Genomic DNA, 27,110 nt, shown 5'->3' with positions numbered 1-27,110 from the left:
TCAGCATTGCGCTGAATTGAATTCCGCCTGCGTTCCTGATGAAAGATAGCACAGGTTGCAACCATCCCAAATCATTTCAATCAAATTTGTAATGGTTAGCATTACTGCCTCACAGTACTGAGGTCGGGTTGGATTCCCACCACAGCCCTAACTGTGTGGAGTTTGTATATTCTCCCTGTGCTTGCGTGGGTTTCCTTCGGGTACTCCGTTTTCCTCCCACACTCCAAAAATATACTGGTAGGTTAATTGGCTCCCACCAAAAAAATTAACCCTAGTGCGTATGTGTACATGTGGTAGGGAATATAGATTGTAAGCTCCACTGGGGCAGGGACTGATGCGAATGGCCAAATATTCCCTGTAATGCGCTGCGGAATATGTGTGCGCTATATAAATAACTGGTAATAAATAATACATTGGAAACATCAATATTTACCAACCATTGGTTTTCTGATGCCCCTCCCTACTTTCTTGTAAACCCCGCCCCTTATCAGGTCCTTGACTCAGGACTATTACTGACAAAATCGGAGCATTATCTTGTTAGTACTTGTACTGTATCTTTTTAAACTATTCATCGGTTTCACTTTTATTCATTAACATATTTAAATGAGTAACTTTGATGAAGTAAGCTGCGGTCCTGTAGTGACCCTGGTGTGCAGCAGGAGTAACATAACGACAGTATACACGGCTTGGGGACGCTACAGTCCCTGGCTGTGTGCTGGGGGCACGGATCAGCTGCCGGCACCACACCCTGCTGCCGGGCTGAAACTCACACTCCCATCCGGCGCCTCAGCCGCCAGCTTCGGAACAAGCCATTCATTAGAATAGGCCTGTGCGCCCGCTCTCCCATAGGCTGCCGTCTCCGGGCCAGGAACCCCCGCCCCCGCCCGTCCCTCCTTCCCCAGATGCCGGACGCCGTCTCCCACTAATTTCTCTTCCTCGCTCCCCCGCCCGCTCGCCTCCTCCTCCTCCTGCTGCTGCTGCTGCTATCAGAGAGCCAGGGCTGCGACTACAGAGGCAGAGGGGAGCTCACGCAGCGGCCGCGTAGTGCGCTCACTAACTGACCGAGAGCGCTCGCCAGCTTGGAGTTGGCCCAGTGTATCATGTGAGTTCTGAACGTGGAGGAACCTGGCGCCTGTGTCTGTGCCCTGCCTGCTGCTAGTGTAAGTGCCCATACGGGACTGGGCTGCCTCCTGGGGCACATGCTGGTGGGTTACAGGTTATTAGAAGAATGTCAGGCATAGGTTTTGTCATGGTACCTCTCAGTACCTGCTGTGTGCTCTGGTAGCTGGGTGTTTGCCAAGTCTGCCATGTTAGTCATTGCTTTAGTGTGCGTGTGTTACTTTCCCTAACTTTTCAACAAGTTGTGGCTGCTGTAGTGTGTTATCTGTGAGCCTACTGTCTGCTGTGTGTGTACATTAGGGAGGTATACCCCCGCTGTGTTTGTGTGTGGGTACATTAGGGAGGTATACCCCCGCTGTGTTTGTGTGTGGGTACATTAGGGAGGTATACCCCCGCTGTGTTTGTGTGTGGGTACATTAGGGAGGTATACCCCCGCTGTGTTTGTGTGTGGGTACATTAGGGAGGTATACCCCCGCTGTGTTTGTGTGTGGGTACATTAGGGAGGTATACCCCCGCTGTGTTTGTGTGTGGGTACATTAGGGAGGTATACCCCTGCTGTGTTTGTGTGTGGGTACATTAGGGAGGTATACCCCCGCTGTGTGTACTGTGTGTGTGTGGGTACTTTAGGGAGGTATTCCCCCGCTGTGTGTGTGCAATAGGGAGGTATACCCCCACTGTCTGTCTGTGCTGTGTGTGTGTACATGTACACATTAGGGAGGTAATCCCCCACTGTCAGCTAGGAGACCGTACTGTTGCATACCTTCTGCTCGCTTTTCCAGTTTCACCGTGTGCAGCTGCTTCTGTGTTACCACTTGTGGTGGTGGTATGTTTTTGTGATAGAGGAAAAAAAATAAATCTCACATGATTGACTTGGTTGTCCAGGATCTTGTAATAAGAAGTCTTATTTATTTTGCAAGCAATTGTGGTTTTAAGAGTTGTCTCGCCTTTGGCATAATATCTTTGTTTTTGTACACTGGTATGTAAGCTGTCGCACTTATTTACATGTGCCATGGTGGCTTTCAGATGGCACGAGGCCCTTGAAAACTTTACTCTTTAATCACAACTGGGGAAAAAAGTATTCTGTGTTTTAAAACATTATTCCAAGTTGTGTTGCGTTTGTATTCTACCGTATGTGTTACAGAGGCTAAGGAATGCATTAAGGAGAAAAAAATGCATTCAAATCCTTCTAGCTCAAACTTTATTTAATCCTACCATACCGAATATATAGGTGCATACACACGTAACTATTGTCAATAACGACGTCGTCATCGTTAAATCGTTAAAAAATAACGTTCAGTTTCAGTTATGATGAACGATAATCACAAATGCGCACTCCCGTTTGTAGTTATCGTTCATCGTCCATTTCAGACTGTCAAACCTGACGATTTTCATAAAGAGAAGGAACATTATTCGTTCATCGTTCATTACACTTCAAAAAAATCATTCACTTTTTCAATGGAAAAATCTGACAGAAAATCGTTGGTTACAATATCGTTACGTGTGTATGCACCACATGTATTTGTGGACTTGATCTATATGACGTGGTGTAACATGGAATAAGTTAATCATATGCTAGCATAACTGTTGGCGCATAGGTTGTCATTTGCTTATCATGTTTCAGCCTTGCAGACATGCAAAGGAAAAAAACTGTGGTGACCTGGAAAGGGTTCATTTACACAACAGCCTCCCTGGGATATCGTCAGTTATTTCTGTTTTTAATTTCTTATAGGACAACTGGATACAACTTTGCACCATGTGGAAAAGTAAAAATATATTTGTTTCTGTGTATTTGTTCTGAGATAAGTCATATGCAGCAAAAACAGTTTTTAATTTTTTTTTTTATATTGATTCCATATATCTCCAGCCATGAATGTCTCCTATAGTTGCATGGTGAAATACCGTGTTTGCTGTGCTGGGTTCAGCACTATTAGAGAACAGTAGGTGATGTAGTAACATTAATAAGCTATATTATTAGAAAGGTGCATAAAGAATGTGCTGGTTTGCTAGTGGAGAAAACTTTTAAATTTCATACATTAATGTTACGAGTTTGTTTAGTGTAAAGACTTATACACACAGACGATCATGTTCTTAAGCTTGCAAAATACCCTTTATGGTTGATAATCCCAAAAATATTGGAATGGACCTGCGCATGCAGTTTCTCGCTAGCAATTGCATTATATGCAGTGTTATCGCGCTAATTACTGCTGCAGGAAGGCTTTGATACCTTGAACTGTCAGTTAAAAGCAAGCACAAAGTAGGAGATTTAGCTTTTTTACATGCTTTTTTTTTTTTCTCAAGAAGCCAAGGCCGCTTTCATGCTATTTGACTATTTTAAGTTTGTCTAGACTGTACTTTTAGTGTATGATATTGTACAAATATACTTTCAAAACAATTCAGTTTTGCCAAACTTTCTTCCTGTTATGGCAGAAGATTTTGTCCCTGGTGCAGTATTGTAAATAATATAATGGGGAGATGTATTTAACCTTCTAAAAATGGAGAAGTTGTCCATCGCTACCTATAATTTTATAGACCGTACGTGATAAATGGTAGTTAGAAGCTGATTTGTTATGCGAGACTTCTCAATGCATTAGGTTTTGTTTATATTGTCAAACTACATAGCGATCACTTGTAATATGCATGGGGCAGTGTACAAGAGATTCAGATTTGCATAGGTAATCTCCGCCAAGCCAACCACAATGTGTTTATATTTTTCATAATTTTATTAAACTCTTGTAGAAATGTTTCTGTAGGTGTGTTTTGCCAAGGGAAACACGGTGTGGCCTTTCTAAAATCAGTATGTCATCCCTAAACTTAATCTTGTTCTAAAAATAGAATGAAAACATGAACCCGTAGTCTTCCCCTACGTTTTCCACGGTCTTATGATCCAGTATCCCACTTACTGTGTTTGCAGATGGGACAGGCTTTAACAACACCAGTGTTTCAGAAAGACACAAAAGTATCCAGTTTTAGCTGTGAGACTGGTTTGACTACAATTTTCAAGTTCACTGAAATCCGAGCAAATAGCTTAAAAAGCACACAAACCTGACTGTCCAGGTGCAAATGGAGCAAGCCACTACACTATGAAAGTGGCAGGTATGATCTTGCAGGGTTATAGGAGTAGAAGGATGCTGCTGTTAATGTCTACTTGTTTGTATACCATACAGGCACTATTTGATTCACAGATAAGACTTGGGGCCTGAGTCGGACTAAGCTGGGGTCTGTGTGTACGTCTCTTGCTTGTTGCATACCTGCAACTTAATTCTAATACCTCTAGAAGTCATGTACATCTATGTGTATGAATGTGCAGGGGCAGAGGCACCCACTTTGAGCGTCTCCAGGCCCTGCAATTGTGTTTTGTACGTCAGTCGCACCATCGAAACTTGCATCAATCCAATGTTGGGTGCAAATTATTTGTCTGAGCATGGTCTCCAATGTAGGCGATTTAATTGTCTCTATATGCAAACACTTCAGCGACACGCCGATAACGCACCCATAAGACGGACCATCTCCAACTGGAATAAGATTTCAGAAGTACAATGCCAGTTTTCAGATTGTTTTTATTTTGTATCTGGATTCCTTGAATAACTGTAAGTGACCATAGACCTTGACAGCTATGTATTTTAGCTCTACCCAGGTCTTTAATAACTCTCCTTTTGATAATAGAGTTCTGAATATTTATAAATGAGCTCACTATTATGCCTATTGCTTCTGTGTACATGTGTTTGGCAGTGTTTTAGATTGAGTAAGCACACCGAGCACACACAATATTAACCATGAACTTTTCTACTAATAAACTATTGGTAGAATAGGCTAAATAAAAGGGATCTCTAAAGCTGGGTACACACTTATGGATATATCGGCGTTTCATGGAACAGCTTATGTACTATAGATATTAGTGTTCGCGCTAGGCTGTGGGAATGGTAGGATGCTGGGAGGGGGGGTGGCCGGAAGTCCTCGAAAAGGGTGTTTGGCCGATTGTGGAGGGGGCGTGTCTCGCCTCCAATTTGTCACGCTTGGGGGCGTACCCAGCACTTACGGCGGTGCTGGGCTTCCCCTAAGCTCTCCCCTCATGGTGAATAGATGCTGCGCACGGCATCTATTGACCCGGCGATAATAGGTCATCACAACTTCTTCCACCTGCGGGACACTTCGGCCCGCGGGTGGGGAAGGCTGAGGGCATGCGGTTTACATGGGGCGCCGCTAAAAGGGAAGGGCGCATTTTGCCTTTTTAAAATTGGGCAGGGCACTGCGCCCCTCTAAAACACACTAGCTGGACACTATATATTGGTGGGTGTGTACATCCGATATGTCTGCGTTCACAGACCTATTGGATCGGCACAGCAGATGGCCAATATAGCTAAAACATATATCAGTCATCCGCTGGTGTGTACAGGCAACCTGCCGATTGCCCATACACTTGCTACTGGGACCCGCCGATGAGTGACAAATTTAAATGCCCGCCTAGTTGTGACGTCACACCCGACACTTTTGGCAGACGATTGGTAAGTGTGTTAGTGTGTACCCAGCTTTAGTCAAGCCCCCATTATGCTATGGTGGTGGGTTTATTATGATGGAGGGGTTATCTAATCCTAGACAACAACTTTCAAAGGGTTTTGGTTTTATTTTATTTTTTGAAAGATGAAAAGATGACACTGATGGTGTAGTTCTTTGTGAACTAGTAACTTTTTAATGGTTTGGGGTGTTTTTTCATTCAAATGTTGGTTTTATATTCTTTGAGTAAATGTGAAAGTGAAATTAGAACTGGATATTGAGACATTAATCATGTACATATTGGCAGAAACTTCCCTTGACAGAAACAGGTAGTTGTTGTTAAATTGTGCAAGATTATGATAGTGTTCATGTTCTGTTTTGTTTACATTACAAGTCCTTGGTATTTGAACATGGCAGAATACAATGAATAATTCCCGGACAACAGCAATTTCTTTTAGCGCTGCGTGTAGCCTCTTTGTAGATGAAGCTGCTATATAAAACACAATCGTTATTTGCTTAGTCCTGAGTACTGATAAACTGCTGTGTTCAAAGCTGGTCCCCTTTTTTTTTTTTTTTAAAGTAACCCAAACAAAACATGTTTGTATATTATTATTTAACATGCCCATTATGTGGGGATTCCTGCAATCTGTTAATAAATGGAAACATGGTGCGTGCAGACATCTCTGTTGCATTTTGCAGTAGCTGAAGTGTGAATAATTCTGTTGGGAATTATTATGATTATAATTATTATTAATTATTATGGGAATTATTGTTGGTGGCTGCTGTGGTTTACTTAAAGTTAAGATTTTTGTAAATTGGTTTTCGGGCCTTTCTGTTGCGTTTTCTGGTGTCTGTTTTGGTGGGCGTGCAGATGTATTTAGTATTGTAAGTCCCACCTATATTTTCATTTATATATTCAGATTAGCTGGAATATAAAGGACATATACCTAGTAGTGGCACCCATGTTATATACAGTATATGAAACCGCATTAAATATATTATATCAAACATTATCTTTCACAAGCAGAAAACACTTGGGTTGTCACATGCTAACTTCTTGTGATGGGTGTAGCACATTTTGTCAACATTCATGGGCGTAATGTTAACATTGCAACATTGACGTTCATCATGTCGGCACTGAATGAATGCCGACATGAATAGAATATCGACAAAACAACACTGATGGTCTACTGGTGACTTAGCTGGTACGGCTGTTCCAGTGGGGATGTCAGGATGACTCCCGCAGATCCTACGGAAAGTATGGCCCTAACCATCACCTTCCGTATCCTCACTAACACTCTGCTGCCAGGTCGTGCAGAATGTCAACATTGCTAAAATGTCGGCATGACAGCATGTTCACAATGTCAGTATCACTGTAGATATGACTACATCCCCTAGCGCAGTGGTTCTCAAACTCGGTCCTCAGGACCCCACACAGTTCATGTTTTGCAGGTCACCCAGCAGCTGCACAGGTGTACTCATTACTCACTGACACATTTTTAAAAGATCCACAGGTGAAGTTAATTATTTCACTTGTGATTCTGTCAGGAGACCTGCAAAACATGCACTGTTTGGGGTCCTGATGACCGAGTTTGAGAACCTGTGCCCTAGTGATTGCATATGTTTGACTTTTATTGCAGCTTCCAAACAATAGTGTTAGTTAGAACATCACTTTAATGACAACAAGCTTGATTATAACAATGTCTAGACTGTAAACATTCACCAGTGGGACACCCTGCACTCTCCTAGGGGTATATTTTACTAAAGTGTGGGTTTATAAAAGTGGAGGGTGTAACAGCAATTCTGATTCTACATATCCTTTATCTAGCACCTTCTAGAAGGTTACAGCTAGACTCTTCACTTCTATAAACCTGCACTGTAGTAAAATACACCCCCAGGCTTCAGCACCCCCCTCCCCCTCACTAACACTACTCTGATCCCTTTCTGTACTCCCTTTCCAAGACACTGCTGTTTATAACTCACTCTGTTTTCTCTTTCCCTTTCACTGTCTGTCCGAGCCTAAAAGTGTAACTGCAGATAATGGTAGTTAATACCCGGCCATCATCTGTGTCTTGCTGCGGGTCCGGCGACCAGGAGGCGTGTTCCCGGCAGGTGGGGTTTGTCCCGCCCCCTCCTTGTGGCTGCCGCTGTGTGTTTACAGTTGGTCTGCAGACCGCCCATACACACCTGCCGATGGTCAGATATGTCTGTCCATTGGCTGTGCAGCACAGCCAATGCGATATATCGCGGGTATACACTGCCAGACAGGCAGCAGTTACAATGGTCGATCAATTGATCGACCATTGTATCTGTCCCAGCTTTATAGGGTACTGTTTGTGGGTACTATTTTTCATTTTCCCTATACGGTGCTATACATTAACTAAATCAGGTTAGGATTTATTGGTTTTCAAAATAGTTGCAGCACATTGTTTTCTTATCTCTACCCCCACTGGGCAGGTGGTTAGAGTGCACAGACATACAGGGGTATTCAATATGGGAGCGATAACATCGTTTTTGCGTTAATATCGCAATTATGACGTCATTATCGCAGGTTTTACTTTTACACCCTATTCAATTTCAAAGACTTATCGCATTTTTGACAAGTCTTTGATAAAAAACGGTGATAACTTTTCACCATTGAATAGGTGTCGAAAAAAAGGGCAGAATTGGGGTTTAGGGGTGCAGGCTTAAAAAAAATAGCCTGCACCCCTGAGAATGACATTTAAAACAGAACTGTCAAAAAAAAGTTTTAAAAAAAAATAGGGACACCCCAAAAAATTAACATAAAAATTGGGGTGCAAAAAAAAAATGGGGAAAAATTGTTAAACAATAGGGAAATAGGTTCAGGGCTATTCTGCAAGTATGCAGGAGGGGTTTTGAAGAATAGAATTATAGCGGCAGGTGCACAAATGCAGAATTTTTTAAAACTGACTTTAGGGACATCAAAATATGCTAGTACCCATTTTCGTGTACCCCAAATTTGATGGGACCACTTAAAAAAACGAAAAAAATAACCTAAGTGCTCTTCTGCATCACTTCTTCAATGTCGGGAAAAAAACACCTGCTGCAGCTATTTAAATCCCCGACTTTCAATTAAAAGCTAAAACGGAGGTACCCATAGTGTTCCACCATGTTTTTACAACTTTAGGGGGGTCTTACAATTATTTTAAGGAAAAATTTGTAACTTTACGCAAATCCAACTTCGGAGTAAGCGGGAGCGCGCACCAGACTTAACGCAGAAAAAAACTCCGATATGAAACGTTAAGTTCGACAGTGAAGTTAACGTTTCATATTGAATACCCCACATAGTATTATTGATGGACGGGCTACTACTGCATACAAAGTCATTGATTATCCTTAGGTAGCGCACACAGAGTGAGCAGTGACTTAGTTCTTGGACTTTGAGATGTAGATTAGCTTTCTGAAACAAAAAAAATATATACACGCTGTCCTAGTAAAAAAAAGTGTTGTTGGACGCTTTGGAGCCAATTTCAAACAAGTGGGATGTAGCGCCGTTGTTCGGCTGCACATATATCCGCCATGTAGGTCAGGCTAAACATTGCTACCTTTTTGTGCACCTCTGTGGTATGCAAGGAATAACTAGCAATGTTGCTGGACGTTCTGAAACAATGCATCAGGGCCATCGCACTGCTTTGCCCCCTATGTTGTATCACCATTTACTTTTCATCAGTTCTCTATGTTCAATTGTCTTCAGCTATACCCACTAATCACAATTTTGGTTAACATATCTGCTTTCCCCTATGTTTCATACTGAATAAGCAATTATTTATACTCTGAATCTATATTATAAGTCGTATACTAGGACACATTATTCACATTACGACAGGGGGAAAGCCTTGAGAAACTGGCCACGTCATCAATTTATAAGGCAGATTCTAATCACAGTACACAATTGTTAACATACATTATTATTGAGAAACAGCATCTGTACAAGTCTTCTCCTCCCTCTGAGTCATAAATACCGTAGGCATTATTTAAATGATCTGTTGGGTACAAGTTATTGTCAACATTGATATCATGAGCTCATAGCCAATGTGCTGAAATCTGGCCGTATAATGTCACAGGAACGCACTGAGCATGCTCGTGCCAGTACATGAGCATTACACAAAGATTATATTGAATATGTAGAATGTGTGTTAGTGTAACTCATGTAGTTATATTTGCCTTCTGTTCAGCTGTGTGTCTGCGACATGTTCACTTTAACTAGTTTTTTTTCTTCAGTTTCTGATAATACTCACAACTGGGGTGAGATGTACTAAGCTTTGGAGAGGAGAAAAAGAAAGTAAAAAGTGCTAAAGTACCAACTAATCGGCTCCTAACTCATTTTTAAAACACAGCCTGTAAACTAACAGGTGCTGATTGGTTGGTACTTTATCACTCTCCACGGCTTAGTGCATCTCCCCCAAAGTGTGAGGAGGGCATGTCTTTTATAATACAAACATAAGATGCTTAAAGGCTTAGTTTGTGGCAGGTAAGCAGAAAGACATAACTGAAAGCAACTGTGGTTTAATATGTATCATCATGTAAGAGGAACATTTATGCATGCAAATGTCATGACAATATGACAGAAATGCTTATGTTAACTTCCTAAATACATTCCAATGCATTGCATGGGAGGAAAGGATTTGCATGGTAGCAGATTAGTTTCCCTTGCGGGGTTAGTAATTGTTAGTTTGTATATCGCCGAGTGGGATTATATTAACGCACACAAAGTATCTTGTAGCCAACTATTGTATACAACACCCAACATGTTCTGCCATTCAGCAGCTGGTGGGTTCTTCTGGGAATTGTGATTAAACATGCTGTCTACACCGATCAGCCATAACATTAAAACCACCTGCCTAATAATTTGTAGGTCCACCTTGTGCCACCAAAACCCATTGAGGCATGGTATCTACAAGACCTCTGAAGGTGCCCTGTGGCATCTGACACAAAAGTCGTTAACAGCAGATACTTTAAGTCCTGTAAGTTGCGAGGTGGGGCCTCCATGGCTCGTACTTGTTTTTCCAGCACATCCCACAGATACTCGATCTGATTGAGATCTGGAGAATTTGGAGGCCAAATGTTCCATATAATCATTACTGGAGATGCTCTGACATCATTATTTGGCCCTTGTCAAAGTCACTCAGATCCTTACACTTGCCCATTTTTCCTGCTTCCAGCACATCAACATTAAGACTTCGTGTTGTCACTTGCTGTCTAATATATCCCTCTCCTTGGCAGGTGCCATTGTAACAAGATAATCAATGTTCTTCACTTCACCTATCAGTGGTTTTAATGTTATGACTGATCTGTTCTTTTGTGGGCACAGATTTGTCAGTAAACTTATCAACAGAGAAACAATTGCATAAATGTTTACATGCCTTACAATCACTAATACTGAGTTTCCATTCATTACCGCGTAAAGTTTCTCTAAGGGGTCAATCCTATCAGTTGCGATGGGTGCGAGTTGCTGTTGCAACAGCGTTAAAACGTCGGCAACGGACCGACACCTTGCACCCGTCGTGGCACGCTCCGAGCCCAAATTCGACATTGCAGTGATGACTCACACCAGCAAGATCGTCACGGCTAATAGGGTTGACACCTAAGGCCTGTATTCAATTGGACGCAAAAAGCCGAGATACGTGAAAAAGTATCGCCGATTGTGACTTTTCGCCTGTCTGAAACTTATCTCCGTATTCAATTCGAAATACTTTTTTGCGTACGTGGAAAGTCAGTGCAATGTAATAGGCGAAAAAGATTTGCCTCTGAATAGCAGGAGAAAAGTGCATTTTTTTTTTTTATTTTGGGGTGCAAAGGTGGGGAAACCGCTCAGAACCTTTGGGACAGCCCCCCAAGAATGCGTCAAAAAATCCTTTAAAAAAAAAATTAACACCCCAAAAAAGTACTTTCACTTTGGTGGCAAAAAAGTACAAAGTGAAGGTACAAGCCTAAAAAGTAGTGAAATAGACTTCTTAGGGGTCTGCAAGGATGGGCAAGGTGGTTTTAGGATTGCAGGTGTTTCTAACAGGTGCGTTGTTTCACTTTTTTTAAAAGTTAACTTTAGCAACTATAAAATATGCTAGCCCCCTTTTTTCAAGTACCCCAAATTTGACAGAACTACTTATTTTCACCTAAAAATACTGCTTAATATCATTCTTCACCACTTGTGCAAAGACGCAAATAAGACGCTATTGACACAACTTAAGTACCCCAAATTGCTTTATTATGGCTACTCAGGCACATCTGCATTGATCCCCAGTGTTAAAGTATCTTTTTGGGGGGTTCAGGCTGATTTCCCCAATTCTGACAGCACTTTCCGCCTGTTTCACATTCGCCGGGTCCCCTTTTCGCGTGTTTCAGAATTGAATACGGCGAATAGCGGGGGCGCGCACGATTAGTTTCCGCAGCCAAAAGACGTGATGTTGGCAAAAAGTCCGACAGGCAAAACTTTTCCGCGGGTGCGAAACTAGTTGAATACAGCCCTATGTATTCAACTGTTCTTAATAACTAGTGGTTTTATTGTTTGTTTGACTTTATTACCATAACAGTATTGTCACATAAGCATTTCACTCACCAAAAAAAAAAACCACAACTCTAGAAGATGATAGATCGCAGATCGTGTACATTTCCTGTTACTTGTTGCTCTCTACAGTGATCAGCCACCCTCTTATTTCAGTGTAACACACAAGCCTCCTAATCACATCCCTATCCCTAAAAGAGTACTTGCGTCTTGCCAACACATAATTGCTGTACATACTTTACCCACTCTTACCTAAACGGGTAGCTAATGCACACAACCATACCTATGTTTTATTTTTTTTAAAATGCAGCTAGTGAAAGCATCCTTCTTTGTAATGAAATAAAGATCAGGTAATATATAGCGTACTGTACAGACATAAACTTGTTCCAAAAAAGGCGTAATCATACTGACTTAATTGCCACGGCAATGCCCTCCCTACAGCACATCACACTGCGGTGCTGGTGCATTTATTTATCTCTCAGTTATTTATATAGTGCACACATATTCTGCAGCGCTCTACAGAGAATATTTGGTCATTCACATCAGTCCCTGCCCCAGTGGAGGTTACAGTGTATATTCCTTATCACATGCTCAAAACATTAGGGTTATTGTTTTTATTGGGAGGCAATTAACCTAACTATATTGTTGGCGATTGTGGGAGGAAACTTGAATACCCGGAGGAAACCCACACAAGCAAAGGGAGAATATACAAACTCCACTCAGTTAGGGCCATAGTGGTAATTGACCTCAGTGCTGTGAAGCAGTAATGCTAACCATTACACCGTCTGTGCATTCAACTTAAAACTTCATTCTGGGCTTGTGTCTGAGTGCAGGCTTCCAGTGCTACAGCATTAGAAATAAAGCCAGCTAGAATTGTAGGGGGTGAGCATCTCCCATGATATAGTACTGGAAAACCAAGTATCTAACTTTAGATCGCAATTTTTTGGCCACATTTGCACTGCATAGTATCTAAGCAGTTTTCAGCAGCCGTTTCTTAGGTAGTGTGTCAGAGGAGGGCGAAATAAGACTATATATGAAGCACTTCTTGGCTTCAGCTTATTCCCTGCAGGCCCTGAACGCTCTTCATTAAACTTCTTAACATCTGTCAGAACAGAAAATATACATACATACACAAAACCCATTCATTTCGATAGGGTGCTAAATTTTACATATACAAAACAAACTAAATGCTGTGGGTTGGGGGGAAGCTCAGCAGAAAAACAGCTTGTGTGAAACCACCACATTTCTCCACAATGAAATAGCAGAGAACAATGATGGTGCACTTCCATATGGGTTGGGGTAATAGCTAATAATTACACATGCATAACTGCTTTCTGTTACAGGATTTTGGCATGGCGTTTCTTGCCTAGCATGGTTATTTCTGTAACATTTAAGGGCTTGTGCCTCTTCTCCAGCTTCTAGGTTTATTAATTGTCTTCTAAACATTGTCAGTGAGTGTCTCCAATGACGGTTATTTAGTCACGATGACTCAAGTCTATCAGTTGTAATATTTTTAATTCCAGTAAAACCTAATTCTCATTTAGCAGGGCTTTAGTTTTTTATTATTTTGTAGCATGCAGCTTGGGCTGCTGTACAGCTATTTATTGGTGTTTTTGTTTGTTGCTTGCAACACTCGATGTGTGATTGTTTACTAATCAGTGACTTTCATTTAAATAACTGTTGCCAATAAATGTTTTCGCTAATTGTTGCTGGGAAATGAAGTGGAAAATTAGCAAACCGTTACTGGGTTGAGCCAACCATGCTTTTAAGTCATTACATCTACTTATCCAGGTTTTATAGAAATTTAAAAAAATAAATTAATGTTGTTTCTGGGCAATATATGAGTATGGAGAAATCTCATATGCATTGTGTTGCAACCCCATATGCTGCGCTTTATTAGAAACTGTTAATATTATTTGTTGGACATTGAGTATACTCACCAATTACTGTTAATTTATGCATGTTCTTAATGTTTTTGTTTTAAAATGTATGGTTAATTTCACATGGCATTAAATTACTCAGGCAGTTTTCTTCTCTCCAGCTACTGTGGAACTGAAATGTACACATGTCCTATCATCGTTTTCGAATACTGCCCCTTTTGCTGTATACCCGGCTCAATTGTCTCCTTATCTGTTTAATTGGGGACCAGATTAATGTATGAAAATCACACACATTTTAATATGGTTTTAATACACTATTTTCTGATTAACAGTTTTTAATTTTATTAATTCAGTTTTTGTCTATAGCTCTTGCGTATTACAAGCGCTTTGCGGAGAATATATTTAGTACTTGACGTCCATTCCTACCCCATTAGAGCTTACAGTCTATATTCCTTATGCTGGGCATACACTATGCAATTATCTGTCAGATATCTGTCCAATCTGGCTGGTTGGAATGAAAACCTGGTAATTTATGGGAGCAAATAACAATAGAAATTTGAAGAGACCAGATTTTCCTTCCCACCAGACAATTAGACAGATATGTGACAGATAATTGTAGTGTATGCCAGCATTACATGTACACATGCACAGGCACACACTAGAGTTAAGTTTATCAGAAGCCAATTAACCTACCAGTATGTTGTTTGGATTGTGGAAATCTGAAGCACCTGGAAGAAACAGATGCAAATAGAGGGGAACATGCAAATAGAATGTTCTCTTCATATAGAGTGTTTTCTTGTGATGACCCTTATGAACATTTTGCGATCAATTGACTGAATAAAATGAACATTTGTGAGTATTAATAATCCATGCAAACAGGATCACATACGTCTCTGTGCACACTGTTCAAGATTATTAAGATTATTATTACTTATTCACAAATCTGTGACCAGGGTTAGTCTTGATAATTTATATGTAGGAATTCCCAGCAAATGTTATGAAATAGATCTGAGGACTAACTTTATATGTTTGCCATAATTGGATACTAAATATATATTCTACTAGATATATACAAAAACTTTTATTTTTTTACGTTACACCATATGCACTGAAGTGCTAAAAGTCATGAGAAATATGGTATGTAAAGGTAATGGGAGGTGGTATCAACATACTATGACATCTTGGAATCTGGCATCTCGTGAGTCAGTTTGCGCATCGGCTAGGCTGCTCATGGCAAACCAACGTGAATTATCGGAGTTCGAACAGGGTATGATAGTGGGTCATTCCATTTCTGAAGTTGTGCAGATATATCAGCATTCCTCGATCTCATGGAAGGCCTTACCACCCACTGTGGACAGCACTGTGGCCAACTAGGGGTGCTTAATGATTGTGACCAGCAGAGTCTGCCCAGAATTGTCAGTGGTAACAGACAAGCGACCCTGGCTCAAATCACATTCAATGCAGGAGGTTCCATAATGGTGTGGGGTGTGTTCATGTGGCATTGGTTGGGTCCGCTGATCTGCCTGAACATGTTATTGACTGGTAACCGCTACGTTGCATTGCTTGATAACCATTTGCAACCCTTCATTGACTTCATGTATCCTCACAACGATGGAATATTCCAGTAGGATAATGTTCCGTGTCATCAGTCCCAAGTTGTCCAGAATTGGTTGGAGGAGCCTGTTGGAGAGTTCAGATGTGGCCACCATGTTTGCCCGACATAAACCCAATCGAACATTTATGGGATGTGGTGGAGAGGTCCATTCACACCCAAGATACCTGCACCTACAAGTATCGGAGAGCTGTGGTAAGCTATCCAGACAGCATGGGTCAACATCTCCAGAGGTCTCCCGTCCACTTGTGGGATCGATGCCACATCGAGTTGCTGCACTTCGCTGGTCTAAAGGTGTCCCACACAATATTAAGCATCTATCCCATGACTTTTGCCACTTCAGTGTATAGTCCTTCACTCCCTTTTATGGGTATAGAAAGAAGTTATATTTTAATAACGATAACCATTTCATAATCTAGGTTAAAGTGTGCCCCACACATGAGTCTGTTTTTTTTTTTTTTGTCCCCTGCAAAGATTTATGTACATAATTAGATGATGCAAAAGGTCTCCGTGCTCATATGGAACACCAGGTCCCGATTTGTAATGCGTTTGTTTGTTTGAGCAATTATCTATCCACAAATCCTGTTATTGTTTTCTTCTCGGTTCAGTGTGCTGAACTGGCGCATTTCTTTGGCTGTTTCATCAGACGATGTGTTAAAATGGCAGTGTGTATGAGCTGCACTTATAAGGAACAAAGACTGAGACTAGTATTGGTTTCTGTGCAGTGTTTTTATTTTGTAACCAGCCTGAGGTGAGAATAACAGGGACACTGCTAATATGTGATAAGGGAAACGCAAAATTAAATAGGTGATTACTTGAAATTGTTGCCTTGCAATTAATCCATGGCTCTATGCTGAGGCTGAGAGTGTGCCTTTGTTAATGTTTAATGTTCTGTGGCATATTTTACATGAATAAATGACTGTCAGCAGATTAGTGTTCCAACCAGCCCTCGTTTTGTTTGGAGCAATTGTAAAGCTTGTTGACGCATTTATTTCACTCCCATGCAATGAGCCAGTTCATAAACTATGCAATAGTTTATTTCAATCAACAGGCTACAAGAGCAAACAAAGGTGGCATTTAATGAAATGATTTAATCAGTGACGTCAGGCAGAATATATGAAATGTTATTGAATGCCCTCTCTGTAAACCATCACCCACTTCTCATCCAAGGTCTTTTCTCTGGACATGGTGAGAAAGTTCTCAAACACTTCTTGCCACTCCTTAATTTTACATTTCTGTAAAACTTTATGGTTTTGAAGAGGATGTGGTGGCAATTGTAGAAATTGCTATTTTTAAAATACTATAACCCTCCCTTAGTGGTGCCTAACCCTAACCTCCCCCCTGGGGTGCCTAAAACCTAACCCCCGCACCATAAGCCTAACCTCCCCCCCCCCGGGGGTGCCTGATGCTAACCCCCCACCCCTTACCTTAACCCTCCCAGGGGTGCCTAACCCGGAGTCCCTAAACTTAACCCTCGCGGCTAACGGCTCCCAACGTCCGAATTACCTACAATTCGGTATGCCGGCCGTCTGAATTTCAGTGTGGGGCTAATGATAGGTGTCGGTACTTAGGCGCCGATCATTAGTCCCATGCCGGGGCTTTCACTGTCGGGAAGCCAGCGGTCGGCACTTCGACTGACGGCTTCCTGAGTACATCCCGTTAAAACTATGTTTTATTTAAAATAGCTCTTTTAAAAAAAAATATAAGATACTATTTTGAAATTGTCTGTAAATGCTGCTGTAAGGACTAGGCAGTTTTTGACCTTATCGAAAAAAAAAAAAAAAAAAAGGCGATCCACCAGACTTTGAGCAAGGTGGATGGTAGTTGTTCGGGCAGTGGCTGCATTTGGCTGTGTGTGGTCATCTTATCTTATGACCATACTGTTGTAGCCCGCCCATTTGAGCTGTCAAGCCTGGCACATTGGGCAGACTAATTGATAAGCGTGTATACACATACCAGTTCCCAGATAGTATGGCAGGTAGGCCTAGTGTGTACCCAACTTTAGCCATACGTGTATAACAAATCTATCGGTGATGCTGGCAATGGTCAACAGGGGTCAGCCACTGTATTTCCACTGTTTTGTTAAATGTAAACTAGGTGGGAACCTTTCAAGATTGTTGCACCTTTTCCCAAGAAATAGCTTTGATCCGTGATTAGCTGCTTGAATGCAATGGACATTGAGGCATTGTGCCCTAGAAAAAAAGTCTAATGTAAAGGAGTATATATGGGTTTTTTTTATACATTGATTTTATGTACTATAGCGAACCTCTATTTTAGCTTTTTATATATATATATATATATATATACATATATATATATATATTAGTATTGATCAAGCTGTACATTAATGAAACTGTGCAGGAAAGGCAGGATTGGAATTCTCTATCAGGATTCACGTAGGCAGCTGGAGTAAGCCTTATGTAAGTGAGCAATCCTTCTGTACTTCCTAATGTTGCATATGTAGTGGATTCCCCTATGTGAACTGTCTTTGTATAATTAGTCCTCACACCTGCAGAGTCATTTTAAAGGAAATAATTAGCACTTGATAGTTTTACAACCCCTTTGGTATTGTACCAGTAATAGTCGTTCACAGTCGCGTTGAATAAAGTTGTCTCAGTCATAGTACATAGTAAAGGATGTGTAAGTCCTCAGCTCCTACATTGACAATCATTGTGATGTACTTCAGAGACCTATTTAAAACCTCCAGCTAAAGAAAGCTGCAACACTTCTATAGAGTGAGTTATCTGTGGGAGTGAGAATTCCCTCTTGCTTTTTAGGTACGTTTGGGATCAGAATCCATTATTTAACCTGTAAAGTGTTAAAGAGAAAAATGTAAATTATTCACTTTAATTACAAAAGAAAAATGTCATGTGTGTTGTAAGTGTAAGTACTGATTGTATATTGCCAGGAAATCCATTCTCTTTTTATTTAAATACTTAAGATTACTTAAAGTTTAAATGTGAAAAGGGACTTTCTTAGGTGCTTCCTGTATGCAAAAGAAAATTAGAAATATTGAGCCCCTCAATAAAATGATCTGCAGTGCGCAGTGTTTTTCAGAGGGCACTTGGCTTCATTAGTAAGACCAAACACTGGTAGCCCCTGTGCAGTATCTGTATGAATCACCGCCGGACCTATGCCCGGCGGATAAAATATCGACGCCTGAAGGCTAGCAGCTGAAGATCCCGATTAAATTAACACCCCCTAACCCTCCCTTAGGGGTGCCTAACCGTAACCCCCCCTAGTGTCTGACCCTAACCTCCCCCGAGGGGTGCCTAAACCTAACTGACCCCTCCCAGCACCCTAAACCTGACCCTCCTGGGGAGGTGCTGACCCTAGCCTAAACCTAACCCTCCTGGGGGGTGCCTGAACCTAACCTCCCCCCGGTGGTTCCTGACCTTAATCTTCCCCTAGCCTAAACCTAACCCTCATGCGGGGGTGCCTAACCCAGAGTCCCTAACGCCCCACGGCTAAGTGCTCACGATGCCCGGCTTACCTATCTTTTGTCCCATGCTGGGATTTCAGGCATTTCGACCGCCGGCTTCCTGACTACATCCCCCTTGTGGCATATACCGAAATTAAATAAATCCCTTTCTCCGATTCCACAGGGAACACTGGAACCTCAGTACAATGGGGTATAGGAGTGTATTAACAGGGAGCTGGCACCTTTAAATAAAAAACTACTGGTAGCTAGCTCCTCCTCCTCCTCTATACCCCCCCCAGGTCAGTCTAAAAACAACTGTGCCCGAGGGGAGCTGGAAAGTAATGAGAAGGAGACAGAAAAGCTACATTAATCACATATATATAAGAAAACAAACATATACATGAAAATAAGAACCGTTCAGTCAGACAACATTAAAATGCAAACCAGCGTCTGAACCTGTAAAACAGTAGCAATGCAGGTAGAACAGCGTAGGGTGGGTGTCCAGTGTCCCCTGTGGAATCGGAGAAAGGGATTTATCGGTAAGTACCAAAATCCTAATATCTCCTTCATCCACCAGGGGACACTGGAGCCTCAGTACAATGGGGACGTCCCAGAGCTTACATCCCGGGTGGGAGAGCGCTGAGCCCTGCAACACCGCACTGCCAAACTCCGAAGTGGAGGCCGCAAAAGTATCAAAACGATAGAATTGTAGGAAGGTATGCGTATCTGACTAAGTGGTTGCTCTACAAAGCTGGTTTAAGGAAACCCCGCGAGCAGCCGCCCATGATGGACCTACCGAGCGCGTAGAATGCGCTGTAATAGGACCCGGTGGTTGTTTGGAAGCCACCATGTATGCTTGCTTGATAGTGAAGCGAATCCATCTAGAAATGGTCTGTTTGGAGGCCGGCCAACCTGGACGGGCCACATCAAACCAAACAAAGCATCTGATTTACGGAGGGAGGCAGTCCTGCCAATGTAAATCCGGAGTGCTCTGACTACATCCAAGGATTTTGAATTGGAAGAGTCATCCTTAAACACCGGAACCACGATAGGCTGGTTTATATGAAAAGCTGTCACCACTTTGGGGAGAAAAGCCCTTTGAGTACGCAGCTCCGCCCTATCTTCATGGAAAATAAGGTAAGGAGGGCGGCAGGATAAAGCACTGAGTTCTGACACACGCCTTGCCAAAGCGAGTGCCAACAGCAGAATCACCTTTCAGGTTAAGTACTTTATCTCCACTCTCTGTAAAGGCTCAAAAGTATCAGACTGGAGGAAGGCCAACACCAAATCTAAATCCCATGGTGCTTTGGAAGGCACAAAAGGGGGTTGAATCCTCACAACTCCTTGGAGAAAAGTCTGTATATCCAGAAGCAAAGCCAATTTTCTCTGAAAGAAAATGGACAACGCGGATACCTGCATCTTTAATGAACCAAGACGAAGACCTGCTGTGAGACCAGCCTGAAGAAAAAGGAGACGTGATACCTTAAAGATTGACTGAGGAGAATTACGTCTCTCACACCAAGCAACATATGTCTTCCATATGCGGTATTAATGTTGAGAAGTGACTTCTTTCCTAGCCCGAATCATTGTGGGAATCACACTAGACGGAATACCCTTTTTCCTGAGGACGGCCCTTTCAGTAGCCAGGCCGTCAAACGAAGCCGCCTTAAGTCGCGATAAACAAACGGGCCCTGAAGAAGGAGGTCGTCCTGAAGAGGCAGTGGCCACGGCTCGTCTTTTAACAGATTCTGTATCTGGGAGTACTACGCTCGTCTGGGCCAATCTGGTGCTATCAAGAGCACCTTGTTCCCTTCTCGCTTGATTCTTTGAAGCAGGCGTGGAATGAGTGGAAACTGAGGGAATAGGTAGATGTAATGAAACTTCCACGGAGCCGTCAGTGCGTCCACTGCAGCTGCCCGTGGGTCCCTTGTTCTGGAGTAGTAAACTGGTAGTTGGTGGTTTAACCTTGGCGCCATAAGGTCGGCTTGAGGACAGCCCCACCTCAGAGTTAGTTGCTGAAACACCTGAGGATTGAGTGACCATTCCCCTGGATGAACATCCTGCCGACTGAGGTAGTCGGTCGGTCTCCCAGTTTTCTACTCCTGGGATGAAGATCGCAGAAATCGCTACTGTGAATTCCTCTGCCCAAAGCAGAATCCTGGTTACCTCCCTCATGGCGGCTCTGCTTTTTGTGCCGCCCTGCCTGTTTATATACGCCACTGCAGCGGCGTTGTCCGACTGGACTCTGATTGCCTGACCCTCCAGCAGCGGATGCGCCAGCTGGAGAGCATAAAATACCGCTCTCAACTCTAGGATATTTATGGGCAATCTGGCTTCCTGCTGCGTCCAGTGCCCCTGAAAATGCTTTCCCAGAGTCACTGCTCCCCAGCCCCTCAGACTTGCGTCCGTGGCGAGGAGGGTCCAATCCCACACCGCAAACCTTTTCCCCGCCAGCAGGTGGGAAGGGTTCAGCCACCAAATAAGAGATGTTCGAGTCTGAGGCGCCAGGAGAACTCTCTGATGGAGAAAGAGGTGGGATCCTGACCACTGGGAGAGGAGATCCAGCTGAAAAGGACGGGTGTGAAATCTTGCATACTGAATCGCCTCGAAGGCCGCTACCATCTTCCCAAGAAGGCGGATACAGAGATGTACAGACACTTGGTGATGTTGTAAGACCAGGCGCACCATATGCTGAATGGAGGCAGCTTTGTCTTGAGGCAGGAAAACTCTTTGCTGCACTGTGTCCAGTATCATTCCCAGGAATAGTAAACTCTGTGTAGGGATCAGGGAGGACTTTTTGAAATTTAGTATCCAACAGTGTTGCAGGAGGATGCTCTGAGTTAAGCGAATGTCCCTTAACAGCCGAGCTTCCGAAGAGGCTTTTATCAATAGATCGTCTAAGTATGGAACAGTGACGACCCCCTGACCATGCATTAGGGCCATCATTGCCGCCATAAGTTTTGTTAATACTCTTGGAGCTGACGAAAGTCCGACAGGTAGGGCCTGGAATTGAAAATGCGAATCTAGGACCGCAAAACGTAGGAAGGCCTGATGGGGGGCCATATGGGGATGTGGAGATAAGCGTCCTTTTATGTCTAAGGACACCAGAAACTCTTTCCTGTCGAGACTCGCTATAACGAATTGGAGAGATTCCATCTTGAATTTGAAAATTCGAAAGATGAGGGTTGAGTATGGGTCTCATGGAGCCGTCCGGTTTGGGCACCACAAACAGGCTGGAATAAAACCCTTGACCTCTCTGGTGGGTCGGAACATTCACTATTACCTGAGACAATAACAGCTTTTGTATTGCCTCCTAAATTTCTCCTCGTTTTTCTGCAACCAGAGGTAAACCGGTTTTGAAAAAAACGAGAGGGAGGTTGGACCCCTGAAGTCCAATTTCAGGCCGTGAATAATGATGTCCCTGACCCAGGCGTCCTGGTAAGACTGGATCTAAATCTCCTTGAAATGTAAAAGGTGCGCCCCCAACCCTGGGATCCCCCAAATGAGAAGGAAGGACGTCATGCAGCAGGCTTGGCAGCTGCCTTGTCCTTCTGAGTGTTGGAGGCGGCTGATGCAGAAGCTCTACCTCGGCCTCTGGAGAAGGCCGGACCTCCTCTGGAACACCCTCTAAATCTTCCAGAGGCACAAAAGGATCGAAAGGAGGGACCTGCTAAAGATCTTCTAGTAGGAGGAGGAAGAGCTGCAGATAGTAGGTAAGTGGATTTCCCACCTGTAGCTTGTGAGATCCACTTAACTAACTCCGATCCGAAAAGTACCTCCCCAGTAAAAGGAAGGGCCTCTACCGCTCTCTTGGACTCTGCATCTGCCTGCCATTGACGCAGCCACAGAGCCCTTCTAGCAGATATAGCTAATGCTGAAGATCTGGCGGATAGATTACAAATGTCCTTAGACACTTCTACGAGGAAAGCAGCCGACTCTGCAATCTGTTCGGTTAACTGAATTAAGTCATCAGTTTGCGTACCTGTCTTAATCCCCTCTGCCAGCTGCAGCGCCCAGGCTTCAATGGCTTTATTTACCCAACAACTAACTAGTGCTGGACGCATCAAAACCCCTGCAACTGTATACAAGGCTTTTAATGTGTGTTCCATCTTCCTATCCGAGGTTTCCTTTAGGGAAACCACGCCAGGCACCGGAAGCACCGTTTTCTTGGAAAGATGGGCTACTGACTGGTCCACTGCTGGAGGAGTTTCACATAATCTCCTACTGTCAGGTGGAAAGGGGTAATAAGACAGATATTTCTTAGAGATTTGAATTTTTTTGTCTGGGTGTTTCCATGCGGAAGAAAGGAATCTCATCCAGCTCTTCTGATGCTGGAAAGGTAACAGACTGTTTAAATCTTTTACCGAAAATAGATGGTTTTTTAGTAACCTCTAAATCTTCTACATGTAACACTTGGCGTACTGCTGTAATTAAAGCATCCATGCCCTGAGATGCAGGTTCGGGGTTCTCAGGAATGTAAGTTTCCTCTTTCTGAACCTCTCCCTCTTCAGGGTCCTGCAACTCCTCATCCTCTGATTCATCCCAGCGTAAGGGGTTATGAATCAATCTCTTACCAAGGACCTGAGCAGGAGAAGAAGCAGGTGGAGCCTGGGACATTGCTTTTGTAAGTCCCTCAACAGATCTGGCCAGAGAGCGAGTCCAATCTGGTTCAGCTGCTGTTTCTCAGCCTCTCCCTGTACTTGCGAGCTGCTTCCAGCTCTGATGACAGATTTGATATAACTGAAGTCAATTAATCAGACCACATAGGCTGAACTACAAGATCAGTATTTTGAGGCATAGACACACATTTATCACACAGTAAGGAAGTATTAGACTGTGAATTTTTCACCACAGGTCTTGCAAGAAAAATACTTTCGGGCAGCTTTATACCCCTTGGTAGACATGTCTATAGTACAGACACCACACCCTCACACACAGAGAAAGGGACAGTACGACTGCAATAACAGATTTTACAATCACACTACACAGAGACCCTGCTGAAAGGGGCACAGAGGGAGATAAACTATGATGTTTGCAGCGCTAACAGAATAGTGCTGATAACAAGAATAAAAATGCAAGTGCTGATACAGAGTACTAGCCTGACTCCTGACACAGCTCTCTCTCCACCCTGTAGTGCGTGTAAAATGGCCACCAGCGTCCTTCTGGAAGCGTTGAGGCTGCTGGGAGGCAGGAGCAGAAGGAAAACTTAGGCTCTGTCCACCACCCCCCTGCTATGGTGCTCTCAGCGCTAGCGGAGTGTACTGTGGATGCCCGCCTAAACACTTGTCCTGGCTCCTCTGCTAACCAGAGAGCCTGGGAACACTAACCTGAGCCCTGCCTGTGCTGCTGGCGGCGGGCATATGCTACGGGGCCCCGCGACGTGCACTGCATGCAGCGCGTCTTTGGGTACCCCAGAGACTGAGGTCTCTGTAGCAGGAGACCTCAGCGCAGACCGCATGCAGCAGCGGTGAGGATCTCCCCGGCAGCTCCCTCGACGCAGACAGGCAGAGGCAATAGGCTGCCTGTCTGTCCTCTTGCTGATAGAGATCTTTTTTCAGAGCCCTAAGGAGGCTTACGTCCAACTTCCAAGGCACATTTTTTAGACTGACCTCTGGGGGGTATAGAGGGGGAGGAGCTAGCTACCAGTAGTTTTTTATTTAAAGGTGCCAGCTCCCAGTTAACACACTCCTATACCCCATTGTACTGAGGCTCCAGTGTCCCCTGGCGGATGAAGGAGAAAATCCCTTGCCAATGCGCAGCTTGGATACAAAATCTATGGTGCAGGTTCCCTTCAGAATCACTGCAAGTAATATCAATGTTATTTGGGTTTTGTAGATCATGCCACAATCAGACCTGGAAAATGTGATGTTCTAAAGTGAGGAGATACTCCATAGGCATATCATCATAGGCATATCATCATAGGCATATCCTCAAAGTGAAAAACTGTGGAACTGCTGACAGTTTGGCATGTATTACTTCAACAGTGGAGTTGCTATATTGAAGTGGAATTCCACAGTTTCCTGGTCACAAAATCTGTGGCTCACATGTGCAAATTTTCTCAGAAGTTTTTTTAAGTATACTTAGCAAAAACAGATATAATAATAATAATAATAATAGTTTATTGCAAGGAACTATACCATTTTAATTCAAGGTTGTAGTTTTTCTTCGGGCTATTGTAAACATTTATTTACATAGCGTCATCATACTCTGCAACATGTTACTCATACAGTAACTATATACACCTATCAGATTTCCCATGATGTATGAGGCTAAACCAAGCATGGTTTTACACTACCGACAAAACAAACAAATTTGACTTAAAAGTTATGACAAAAATGAAAGTGAAAAAAATTGCATGAAATTGTAAATGAACTAGGATTTGTTAGTTAACTGTTATTTTCTACTTCAGGGTCCATAGGGTATCCACAGGATACCTTGGGGTATAGGTGTGACGTCAGTCGCAGGGCACCAAAGAGTTAAGCTTTCAGCCTCCCAGGATGCACTAGGTCCCCCTCCTATACCCCGCCCCCGGGCCAAGGCACCTCAGTTTAGTTTGGTGCCCGGCCGGAGTCGGGTGCACCTGTTGGAGTGGGGGCTAGAAGAGCCCCTGAAGCTTATTCTTCATGCAGCTGTGGCTGCACATCTGGATGAACAGCATGGACAGTCAGTCCTGACAGTCAGTCCCTACACCCCGCCGGTACCAGAACGCCGGTACTGATCCGGGGATGCTGGTGGGCGTCTGGGGTCACAGCTAGCGGTGACCCCAGATGCTCCGGACCATGGCCGGATTCAAGGGGGACAGAGGTAAGCAGCGGGGTCCCGCGGTGGGTCCCCGCTGATCACATGGTCCTAAGTCCCCAGGCAGGGGGCTCCCTGGGGACTGGCTGCAGCGTGGAGCCAGGCGACCAACCTGCGCTTCCACTACCCCCTGGGACAGCGGACCGCAGCAGAGCGGTAGCGCTGCGGCGTCCCAGGGGTTAAATGCATGCCAGGGGAGCGCGCCTTCCCTGTCTCACAGCCGGCGCCTCCCCCGCTGCACACAGCCCTCTCTGCATGCTGCCGACTGGTCCTGTGGCAGCACTCCTCCCCCAGGCCAGCCTCCTCTCTGCTCCTCGGCGGCCATCTTCTCCAGAATGCATGGTGAACGCTGCTGGAAGCGCTGGACGGAAGCATCGTGGTCTGGGTCCCCCCGCATACCTCTCCTCCGCTGTGGTCAGGTCTGTGTATGCAGCGCTGTGTCCTACCAGGCCCTGTGTCTGTGTAGTTGAGTGATCAGCGCTGTTAGTGCAGGAATTGTTATTTCTCTGCATTGTATGTGACTGTGCTAGCGCTGCTGCCTGTAACTTTTCTTCTCTAAACTGTCAGCTTTATTACTGTCCCTGTTCTTTCTGCTAAAGCCCTTGCGGTGCGGTGCTGCAGGGTGGTCTCTCGCCTATTTAATACTTAATTGGTGAGAGAGGTCACATACGTGGTGCCATCATGTCTGAAAGTGATTTTCCCCTCCGGCTACAGTGTACCACGTGCAAAGTACCGTTAGCGGAGGGGGAGGGTAGCGCGGAGGGCATTTGCCGGCAGTGTTTGTCCATGGCGCGGCCTATTACGGTTACAGCACCGGTACAGGAGCCGCCCTGGGCTTGTTTCGCTCAGGCGTTAACAGCTTTAGTGGGCCAGTTAGCTCCGCAGCCCGCGTTTACTCCGATGGGTTTGTCCCAGCAGTCTGTGGTGTCGTCACCCATGCAGGGGTTCCCACGACAATTGGTGGTACCCCATAGTCTCCCTATTTCCCCGCTCCCGGGTTCTCAGGAGCCAGCGTGGGTTAACTCCCTGACGAGTTCTGTACAGCACTTGTCGGATGTGTTGCAAGGGGAGTCTGTGATGCGGTCTCATAAAAGGCCGGTGGCGTCTCTGTCCGCTCCTTATGAGGATGACGAAAGGACGTCTGATGATGGGGAGATTCTAGATCCTTACGATCAGGAACCTCTCCATACTAAGGACGCTGATGCTAAGTCCAAAGTATATATTCCTGGACTTATTCGGGCGGTCCGCACAGCCTTGGTGATTGAG

At 43.9% G+C, this 27,110-nt stretch overlaps 1 protein-coding gene across 4 annotated transcripts in view; it reads left to right on the top strand.

Moving 5' to 3' along the window:
* SGMS1 (sphingomyelin synthase 1) overlaps positions 1 to 27,110 on the top strand; it is a 302,954-nt gene that overhangs the window by 229,084 nt on the left and 46,760 nt on the right. The window contains exon 1 of one of the 4 annotated variants that reach the window (XM_088464660.1): positions 695 to 1,102. The exons of 2 other annotated variants lie outside the window; for them this stretch is intronic. The gene's annotated coding sequence lies outside the window, so the exon portion shown is untranslated. Of the gene's footprint in view, positions 1 to 694; positions 1,161 to 27,110 lie in introns of those variants that run through there. One more of the 4 variants, XM_088464656.1, reaches the window with a different exon arrangement.

The sequence above is a fragment of the Taudactylus pleione genome, unplaced genomic scaffold (genome assembly GCF_031769625.1).
Source record: "Taudactylus pleione unplaced genomic scaffold, aTauple2 ptg001745l, whole genome shotgun sequence".
Lineage (NCBI taxonomy): Eukaryota > Metazoa > Chordata > Amphibia > Anura > Myobatrachidae > Taudactylus > Taudactylus pleione.
Note: the sequence above shows the minus strand (reverse complement) of the source record. Positions and strands in the feature narration are given on the sequence as shown.